Raw genomic sequence first — 10,649 nt, forward strand, 5'->3', positions numbered from 1 at the left:
TTCTGTCTCACTGTACAGGTCCTGGCAGGCCTTGGAGACCCGGCCTCAGCTCCCAGCTCATGTCAGCTCCTCCAACTGGGACCCTGCAAGCGTCATACTGGGCGGTGTCCGCACTCACCCCTCCCTGTGCTTGCAGGCTCCCTATCCCAGCCTGTGTGGACTCGACCACCCTGTGCCTGTGCATCTCCAGGGGCATCTGCCAGGCTCAACTGCACCCTGAGCAGTGACTTCCATGTTGGCGACTATGGGATTCACCAGAAACAGCGGAGATGGGAAGTCCCCCTGGTTTCTCCTGCTAGGACATCGACTCAGGTAAGCACCGAGACACCTGGCGCCGGCAGGGTCCAGTGGGCATGGCAGTGGTGTGGAGAGTAGGAAGGCTGGGGCATGTGGTCACCCCCTGCCCTGAGCTTCCTGAGTCCTGAAGTCCTTGCAGCTATGGGTCATGTGCCTCCAGCCCAGACCTGCAGGGAAGGCAGTGGATGGCGCCTGTCACTCTGAGGGACCTGGATTCTGAGGAAGTGAAATCATTAACACTTGGCTAATCCGCTCCGTGTTCCTCCTCCCTACCTAAAATAGAAACTGCTCCCAGAGAGGTCTCACAGGGTACCAGCCCAGGGATGCATTTGTGTGGAGAGCTGCCCTCTGGGCATGGGGAAGCCTGGGAGAAATGGGCCATCACGTCCTGCCTGGTGGGAATGGCTCCCCAGGGCACAGGGGTGTGGTCGTTCTCTCTCCTTTTCTCTCTCTCTCACACACCCTCCTCTCTGAGCACACATTGTCCTGGACTTTGCCGTTCCTGGGCTTCTCTGTCCCTCCGGAAGTCAGGGCTCAGCCTGTGCTGACCCCCACTCCTCACGGTTGAGTCTCCAGGAGGAAGAGTCCCTGCCCACAGGGAACATTGTCGACGTTGGAGTCACTGGGGTCAGCTGCTAGGGCCAGCTGGGAAAGGCCTCAGCATCTGCTGGGATGAACCTGCTCAGGGGCCCCAGGTGGCTCTTGGCTCCCAGCCGGCAGCTCAGCCTCCTAGAGCCTCCCAGTGCAGGAGGCTGATGATGGCACTGACTCGGGGACAGCAGCCTCAGTGCTGCTCACACAGCACTCAAGGCCATGGGGACGGGAGACCAGACCTCCCCTGTGCTGTCAGGACCAGGGCTGTCCCTCACTCCCATGACTGTTGCAGCCAGGCTGCACTTCTGCTGAGAAGTCTCTTGCCCAATCCAGGGCACAGGGTGGTGACCTCAAGGATGTCGTCCCCCCTTTCTCCGTTTTGCTACCTCTCAGACATGGGCTCCTTTGATGAGAACTTCTGGGTGCAGTTGGCCTTGGGGTAATAGAAGGTCATTCCTCTAGCCTTGGGGTGGGTTGGGGCGGCTCCATCCTGCATGAGCTGGACACAGGAGCAGGGGCCACAGCCCAGAGACAGCCTCAATCCATCGCTCAGGCCTGGGAGCTCTGCCGTCCTCTCAGGCTAGAGCCTCCGTCAGCGATTCATAACACATCTACTTTCTTCTTTCCACCCTGATTCTTCCACTCTACTACATTCCCTTCCATCTAGATTTCACGATGCCATGGGTAGGATGGCTCTGAAGGTCAGGGAAGGGGGTTACTCTGGGGCTTCACTGGGCAGCAAGTCTGTCCAGGCTGGAGTGCAATGGCGCAATCTCACTCACTGCAACCTCAGCTTCTCAGGTTCAAGCGATTCTCCTGCCTCAGCCCCCTGAGTAGGTGGGATGAAAGGCGCCTGCTACTATGCCTGGCTAATTTTTTATATTTTTAGTAGAGACGGGATTTCACCACTTTGGCCAGGCTGGTCTTGAACTCCTGACCTCAGGTGATCCGCCCAACCCAGCCTCCCAAAGTGCTGGGATTACAGGTGTGAGCCACCGCACCCAGCCTGTTGGATTTTTTAAATTGTCTGTAGCTACTTGAAAATGTGTATTTTCAGCTAAAAGGATATAATATGATAAATGATTCTACCTGCCTCAATAATAATTATTTTTACTTTTATACCAATATATCTTTTGGTCTCTTATCTAATATGGCAAGAGAGCTGACTTAAAATCTCTTATTGCAATTATTTTCCATTTTAAAAAATTTCTTGTAGGTTTTATTTTATATAATTTTATTATATCTTATTTGATTTACAATAATTCATAATAGCTTTATCTTCACGAACACTGTATTGTGTGTCATTGTAAAATGCTACCACATCATCCTGAACACAACTTTGCATCACACAATTGACCCAACAGCTGTTCTATTTGTTGTTAGTTTACATTTGTCTGATATATCTTTGCCCACTCCTTTTTTTCTTTTTCTTTTCTTCTTTGTTTTTTTTGAGACGGAGTCTTGCTCTGTCACCCAGGCTGGAGTGCAGTGGCGCGATCTCGGCTCACCGCAAGCTCCGCCTGCTGGGTTCACATCATTCTCTTGCCTCAGCCTCCTGAGTAGCTGGGACCACAGGCGCCTGCCACCACGCCCAGCTAATTTTTTTGTATTTTTGTAGAAGCGGGGTTTCACCATGTTAACCAGGATGGTCTCGATCTCCTGACCTCGTGATCCGCCCGCCTCGGCCTCCCAAAGTGCTGGGATTACAGGCGTGAGCCACCATGCCTGGCCATCTTTGCCCATTCTTTTTCTTTGAACCTCTCTGGATCATTTTGTTTTCAGTATTACTCTGGCATAGGTGCAAGAGTAATTAAAAGTAATGGCAAAAACTGCAGTTACTTTTGCATGAGCCTAATAACATATAGTTTTTTAAATTAACTGATCCAATCTGAATCTTTAATAACATAGGTGAGTTTATCTCGTTTTTAATTGAAATAAAAATGATTTGCAGCTTTGTGATATCACTGTGTTTTATACTATGCTTTCTTTTTATGAATGCTTTTTCTTGAAAGTATTTTTTCTTTAAATGGTCTATACTTCAATTATTTTCACTGTGTATTTATTTTCCTTCTGTAACTTTTCAAGGATTATAGATTTTTTATTTTCATTTTTTGAGACAGGGTTTGCTGTCACCCAGGCTGGGGTGCAGTGGTTTAACACCACCTCACTGCAGCTTTGACCTTCTAGGCTCAAGTGATCCTCCTGCCTCAGCCTCCCAAGTAGCTGGGACCAGAGGCCCACACCACCACACCTGGCTGAGTTTTCACTTTTTGTAGAGATGGGATCTTCCTGTGTTGCCCAGGCTTGTCTTGAACTCCTAAGCTCAAGTGATCCTCTCGGCTTGGGTCATTCAGTTATTTAAAGGGATAGGCTGGGATTCTAATTAAATATTTTGGATTCAGCACACTGAAATATATTTTCCTTAACGATTATGCTGTCACATCTCTTCAGGCTGTGCTCTGTTTTCTTAATGCCTCTGCCTGGGAAATCTCATTCTATCTCTAGTTACTATCTAGGCTTGCTGACAGCTGACACTCAGTCTTCTCTCTCTAGCGCAGTCTCCTCCCATATTCCAAAAACATGTTTCTAAATCATACTCAGCATCCCTCCTTTGATGGTCTGCAAACATCTAAAACTCAACCAGCTTCCCCAGGTTGATCCACGCTAATCTCAGATTCAACAGCCCCTAATCAACTCAACTTCTAATCACCCCTCCAACCCAAACTTGTATGTTCTACCTATAGTGCGAATGCTGCCGCCAAGCCACACACCTCAGTGGGACCCTGGGCTCTTCCCTATTCTTAACATCCTACATCTATTTATTTACTAAGTACTATGCATCTGGCCTTTATTTCTCTTAAATCTGCAGACTCTTCCATTTTAATTCAGGCCATCTTCCTTTCTTCCCTGAATTACTGCATCAGTCTCCAGTGTGGTGTTTGTGTTTCCAGCTTTACCCCCACCCCTGTTTCCTGGAATCACATTCTACTCTGATTCTACTCTGTGGTAAGAGTGATTTTTGCAAAATGGAAATCCAATCATGACCTTCTCCGGGTCATGCTTTTCTTTCAAACATTTCCTCAAGAAACTCCAACTCCTTCATTGGTCTCCAAGTTCCCTGCCACCTACCACAGCAGACTTGTATACTCAACATCACTGGGATTATAGGCATGCACCACCATGTCCAGTTAATTTTTGTATTTTTAGTAGAGACGGGGTTTCACCATGTTGGCTAGGCTGGTCTCGATCTCCTGACCTTGTGATCCGCTGGCCTCGGCCTCCCAGAGTGCTGGGATTACAGGCATGAGCCACCATGCCCGGCCTCTTGGCTGACTTTTTTTTTTTTTGAGACCGAGTTTTGCTCTTGTTGCCCAGGCTGGAGTGCAGTGGTGCAATCTTGGCTCACCACAACCTCTGCCTCCCGGGTTCAAGTGATTCTCCTGCCTCAGCCTTCCTGAGTAGCTGGGATTACAGACATGCGCCACCACGCCCGGCTAATTTTGTATTTTTAGTAGAGACAGGGTTTCTCCATGTTAGTTAGGCTGGTCTCGAACTCCCGACCTCAGATGATCTGCCCGCCTCAGCCTCCCAAAGTGTCGGGTTTACAGGTGTGAGCCACCGCGCCCGGCCTTGGCTTATTTTTAATGTTTTTATCATCTAGCCTAGGTGAGTAGTCAGGAAAATTATCTTAATTTCTGCATCTATGTATTGATGAATTCATATTTTTTTGTGTGTGAGAAAAACACTGTGATGTAAAGGTAGTTCTTGAACAGCTTCATAACTCTGTATGTCTTAGGTTTTATTGTTTAGTTCCAAACCCCTTTAGCTATTGTAGCTTCATAATGTATTTTGAAATCAGGAGGTGTGATGTCCCCAGTATTGTTCTTATATTTCAAGATTGTTGAGTCTTCTTGGTTTCTTCATACTCTATATAATTTTGGGATTGCTTTTTTATTTCTGCAAAAATTAACTGAGAATTTGGAAAGGACTGCATTGCATCTGTAGACCACTTTAGGTAGTCTGGACATCTTCATAATGTTAAGTATTCCCACCCTCGAAGAAAAGCATGTTCGAGGGTGTATTGTTCAACTTCTATATATTTGTGAATGTTTCATTTTTTATTTTATACAATTTTGGTTATAAATAATAAGCAATATTTCAACCAAAAAAAAGCTAAGACTTGTTTTCTGGCCTAAAGTAGTCTATCAAGAATGTTTTCTGAAATATTGAAAAAATTGTGTATTTTGCTGTGAGAGCGTTCTCTAGGCATGGTGAATTTGATTTTTATAGTGTTTTCAAGTCTTCTGTTCACTGTGTATTTCTTGCTTCAGTGTCATCAATGTTTGCTTTATAAACTGGAAACCCTGATGTGTGATACAGATGTAGATGTAGGTATAAGCACACACACAGGAACACACACACACACACAATTGTTATAGGTTACCAATGAATGGACCTTTTTGTTATTAATGTCTTTTTTGTCTTGTAGTTTTAAATTTTATAAAATATGATAATTGTTGACTTAAAATGTGTTTTCCCGAATATAACGGTGACTACTTCTGCTCTCATTTGGCTAACATTTGCATGGAATCTTTTTCCATCCTATCTTTGTCATTGGATCTAGTGATTCTCTTGTACACAGAATATAGTTGAAGCTTTTAATATAATTTTTAGAATCTCTTCATGAAATATGTCTTTTGATTGGTAAAGTTAGTCCATAAATATTTTTAAAATATGCTGAAATGGAACTTACTATTGTTATTAATCATTTATTATTGCAGCCATTTTGTTCTTTTTCATCTTTCTTACTGATTCCTGTATTGACATAGTCTTATTTCTTTCTCCCTTCCTACAGTGTATTTCTCTAGTATTTGTGGTTATCATGGAGATTACAGAAATCCTCTTAAAGTTACAATATATTTTGAATTGGTAAGATCTTCAGATGCATAGTTTTTTTCAGTATGTCTGCTCTCAACTTTGTTATTAATGTCACAAATTATCTTTTTATATTAATAGGTGTTTATAACTCCTTTCATGTTTTTGTCTATCAAATTTTGAAAAGTATTAAAATTGTTTTCTGTATAATTTTACAATTTTGTTATGTGCATGTCTTTATCAGAGAGTTATGTTTTTTATGTAATGTGTTTTTTTTTCTAGAATTTTATTTTCAATGGAAGAGACTCCCTTTAGCATTCTTAGTAAGGCAGATATACTAGTGATGTACTTTCACTGCCTTTTGTTACTTTGGAATTTTTTTTGAAGAATTTTCGTAGTTATAGTATTCTTGCTGAACATTTTTTGTTTCAGCACTTTGACTATATCGCTCAACTTTTTTTCTGGCCTGCAAGGACTGTGTTGATAAATCCACGGTAAATCTCATTGAAGCATTCTAGAGATGACGCATCAGGTTTCTCTTACTGCTTCCAAGATTCCTTTTGCCTATGACTTTAAAAATTTTGCTTATAATCTGTCTTGTTATGAATAACTTTGTGTTTATCTTAGTCAAAGTAATTTAAGCTTCTTGATATTTTACAAGTTTTTTTCTTAGGTTTGAGAAGTTGAGAATTTCTCAGTCATTATGACTTCCTGTGTTCTTCAGCTCCATAATTTTTGGAGGTTTTTATACTTTTAATCTTTTTGTTGATATTCTCATTTTGCTGCTTTCATTTAGTTGTCTGTGTTCCCATTTCATACACTGAGCATCACTTAAATGGTTATTTTGAATATTTTCAGGTAATTTGTATATCTCAATTTTTTAGGGTTGATATCTGTAAATTTATTGTGGTTTTTTGGCCATATTACTCTGGTACTGTTGTCATCTTTCACTGAGATTTGAGCATTAACAAAAAACTGTCACAGTCTTTATAAAGTGGCTTAGAGTCTGACACCAGCTGACCAGGCTAGAGATTCTGGAGGCTGAGCTCTCAAGCCTGTTCTCAGGATGTGTCTACTCTAGAGCTGTGTGTTTATTTTCTTTCTCTCTTCGGAAAGAAGTCAGAAGTTTACTTCTATAAACAACATGCTGCATTGGAGAGGAAGAAAGGGTGTGGTGGGTAAATGCAACTAATTTTCCTTCCTCTACTAATTGGCTCTTGGCATTGTGCTTACCTGGGGTGCTGCAAACTCTTGATTTTTAAACTTATCATAATGGAATTCTGTTCAGTATATTTCTGTTAAGTGTATATGTATATGAAGAAATTAGGGCTTATGATTTTTATTATGCCACTTTGCTAATGTGCTTAATATAACTTTATACATTACGTTTCTAACACATATTCACCTGAGTCAAGTAAGAGGGATAATTTATTTTCCTTTCTTCCAGATGTGTCTTCTCATTTTATGGAAGACATGTTGCCAGAGTAAAGCATAATAGATTCATTTCAAAATGCAATACTGAGAAAATATGGAAGTTGTGGCCTTCAGAATTTACACTTACAGAGCAACTAGAACAGCGTGGGTGAGTGTTTAAGGGGCAGGAAGCATGTTATAATGGACTTAACTAATTGTCATCAACTATTCAAAGTAAAATCTTTCAATGTAATAAATTTAATATTCTGATAAAAAAGGCAAAATATTTGAATAGACATTTTTCATAAGAAGATATACAAAGGGCAGACAGGCATATGAAAAGGTGCTCAACATTTTTGATCATCAGACAAATGCAAATCAAAACTACAATGAGATATTATGTCACTCAGTTAAAATGGCTTATATCCAAAAGGTAGGCAGTAACAAATGCTGAAGAGGAATTGGAGAAACGGAGCCTTTGTATGCTGTTGGCAGGAATGTAACATTTTGAAAATTCCTCAAAACAACTAAAAATAAAGTTACCATATAATTCAGGAATTCCACTCCTGGGGATTTACTTACTAGAAAGGAAATCCATACACTGAAGAGCTATCTACCCTCCCATGTTTGTTGCAGCAGTGTGCTCTAGCCAATATTTGGAAGTAACCTAAATGTCCATCAACAAATGACTGGATAAAGAAACATGGCACATATACACAATGGAATACTATTTAATCATAAAAAACAAGATCCTATTATTTGCAACAACATAGATGGAACCAGAGATTATTAAGTGAAATAAGCCAGACATAGAAAAACAAACTTTACATGTTTTCTTTTATTTGTCAGAGCTAAAAACCAAAACAATGTAACTCATGTAGGTACAGATAGTTACCAGAGGCTGGGAAGGGTAGTGGGGAATGGAGGGGAAGGTAGGGATGGTTAATGAGTACAAAAAAAAGAATTAGTAAGACCTAGTGTTTGATAGTACATTTGGGTGACTATAGTCAATAATAATTAAATTGTACATTTTATAATAACTAAAAGAGTATAATTAGACTAGTTGTAACACAAAGAATAAATGCCCGAGGGGATGATGGATACTCCATTTTCCATGAAGTGATTATTGCTTTCTGTGCCTGTATTAAAGTATCTCATATATCACATAAATATATCTCCAACTAGGTACCCACAAAAATAAAAAATTTAAAACAATTCAAAATGTCAGTAGAATTTCTACACATTAACTATAAACTACCTGAAAAAGTAAACAATGTTATTTATAATAACTACAAAAAATTACTCATAAATAAATTTAACCAAAATGGTGAAAGATTTCTATATTAAAAACTAAAAAATACTGAGTTGAAAAAATTTTTAAATCACAAATAAATGGAAAGATATTTCTGGTTCACTGATTGGCAGAATTAATATTGTTAAAATTTCTATACTGAGCAAAACAATCTACAGATTCAAAGCAGTCCCTATCAATATACAAATTAAATTACTAAGTATTTCAAAAATCTAAAGTTCATATGGCATCACAAAAGACACTAAGTAGCAAAAGAAATTAAGCACAAATAACAAAGCTGGAAGCATTACACTACCTTTGAAATACACTACAAAGCTTTAGGAACTGGACATACAGTGGGGAAAGGACAGTTCCTTCAAAAGTGGTGTTACGAAAACTGAATATCCCCAGGCAGAACAATGAAATGAGACCGTCCACCAACAGAAATCGAAGACTCAAAACTCTGGAACTGCTACAAAAAAACAGAGTGAAAGCTCCATGACATTGGTGGGGACATTAATTTTTTTTTTAATTTAACCTCAAAATCCCAGCAAACAAAGTGGAAATAGACAAACGAGATTACTTGAAAACTAAAAAGCGTCTACACAACACTAGATACAACCAACAGAAGAAAAATAACGTATAAATAAGAGAAAATATTTACGAGTTATACATCTGATAAAGGGTTATTATCCAAAATAGACAGGAAACTCAAACTATAGAACAATAAATAACTATTAAAATGGATGAAAGATGTAAATAAACATTTCTTAAAGGAAGACATACAAATGGTTAAAAAATATATGAAAAAAATGCTAGGTAAATTATCATAAGGCTAATCTAAGGTTAAGGCTAATCTAAGGTTAGGACTAATCTAAACCTCTATTGGATAACAACTCACTCTTGTTAGAATGACTATTATTAAAAAGCCAAAAAATTAATTATTGGCAAAGATGTGGAGAAAAGGGAATGCTTGCACACTGAATGTAAATCAGTGTAGCCATTATACAAAACAGTATGGAGATTTCTCAAACAGTAAAAGCTGAACTATCATATGACACAGCAATCTCATTGGGCATATATATAAAAAAAATCAAGTATGTGAAAGAGACATCTGTGCTGTTATGTTTATTGCAGCGCTATGCACAATAGCCAAGATATAAAATCAAATTCAGTGTTTATTATCAAATAAACTGATAAAGAACATGTGGCATACATACAGAATGTATTATACAGCCCTAAAATAGAAAATCTTGTCATTTTTGATTACATGGATGAACCTAAAGGAGATTATGTTAATTGAAATAATCCAGACACAGAAAGACAAATACCTCATGATTTTGCTCATATGTGGAATTTTAAAAAGTTGATCTCATTGAAGTAGAGACTAAAATGGTGGAACCAGAGGCTAAGATTTTTTGGAAGGGGATTGGGTAGATGTCTTTTGAAGGATACGTAATTACAATTAGATTAAAGGAATAAGTTAAAAAAAAAAAACCTGTCGTAAAGTCCGATGACTATAGTTGATGATATACTGTATGTTTAAAAAATGCTGATACAGTCAATGTTAAGTGTTCTCTATCACAAAAATGGTAACTATATGAGGTAAAGCATTTGTTAATTAGCTAGAATTTAACATTAGACAATGTATGCATGCTTCAAAACCACATTTTACATGATAAATACATAGAACTGTTGTCAATTAAAAAATTTAAAAACATGAAAAGGTAGTGTTTCAAATAATGAGTCTGTGTCTTATTCATAAGCTTAGCCTAGTAGTATGAAAATATATAGTTTTTGTGATGTTTTTGTGATTTCATTTGTCAGTCATAAGCATAGAAACTCTGATATTGACCAGCATGTTCAAGAACCAGCACAGCCCATGGGAGAAGCCACTGTACTTTAGAGCTTTTACTTTGAACTCCAGGCACCTGGAATTCCAAGTATAGAAGCCACTAAAAAGGCAGGTGGTGCTAATGGTTTCACCTCTGGCCCTTCTGTAAACACTGAAAACACGTTTGCATCCAAAATCACTGAGAAAATGTTTTAATCCAAAAGCCTGCCATTGTCTTTGAGATTCCTCTAAAAAGAATGACCTAGAATTTGGCTATAACTAGGTGACTGAGAAAAAAAACTGTGGACTGTAACTGTACCCATTCAAGTAAAAGAAGTTATAGTA

At 39.1% G+C, this 10,649-nt stretch overlaps 1 long non-coding RNA gene across 1 annotated transcript; it reads left to right on the forward strand.

Annotated features, from left to right (window-relative positions):
• The first annotated feature begins 271 nt into the window (after positions 1-271).
• On the forward strand, positions 272-10,399 carry LOC129461004 (uncharacterized). The gene is made up of 3 exons (XR_008650353.1): positions 272-312; positions 7,214-7,348; positions 10,298-10,399. It is a non-coding gene; the product is annotated as an uncharacterized lncRNA (long non-coding RNA).
• Positions 10,400-10,649: the final 250 nt, after the last annotated feature.

Source organism: Symphalangus syndactylus, chromosome 1 (genome assembly GCF_028878055.3).
Source record: "Symphalangus syndactylus isolate Jambi chromosome 1, NHGRI_mSymSyn1-v2.1_pri, whole genome shotgun sequence".
Taxonomy (NCBI): domain Eukaryota; kingdom Metazoa; phylum Chordata; class Mammalia; order Primates; family Hylobatidae; genus Symphalangus; species Symphalangus syndactylus.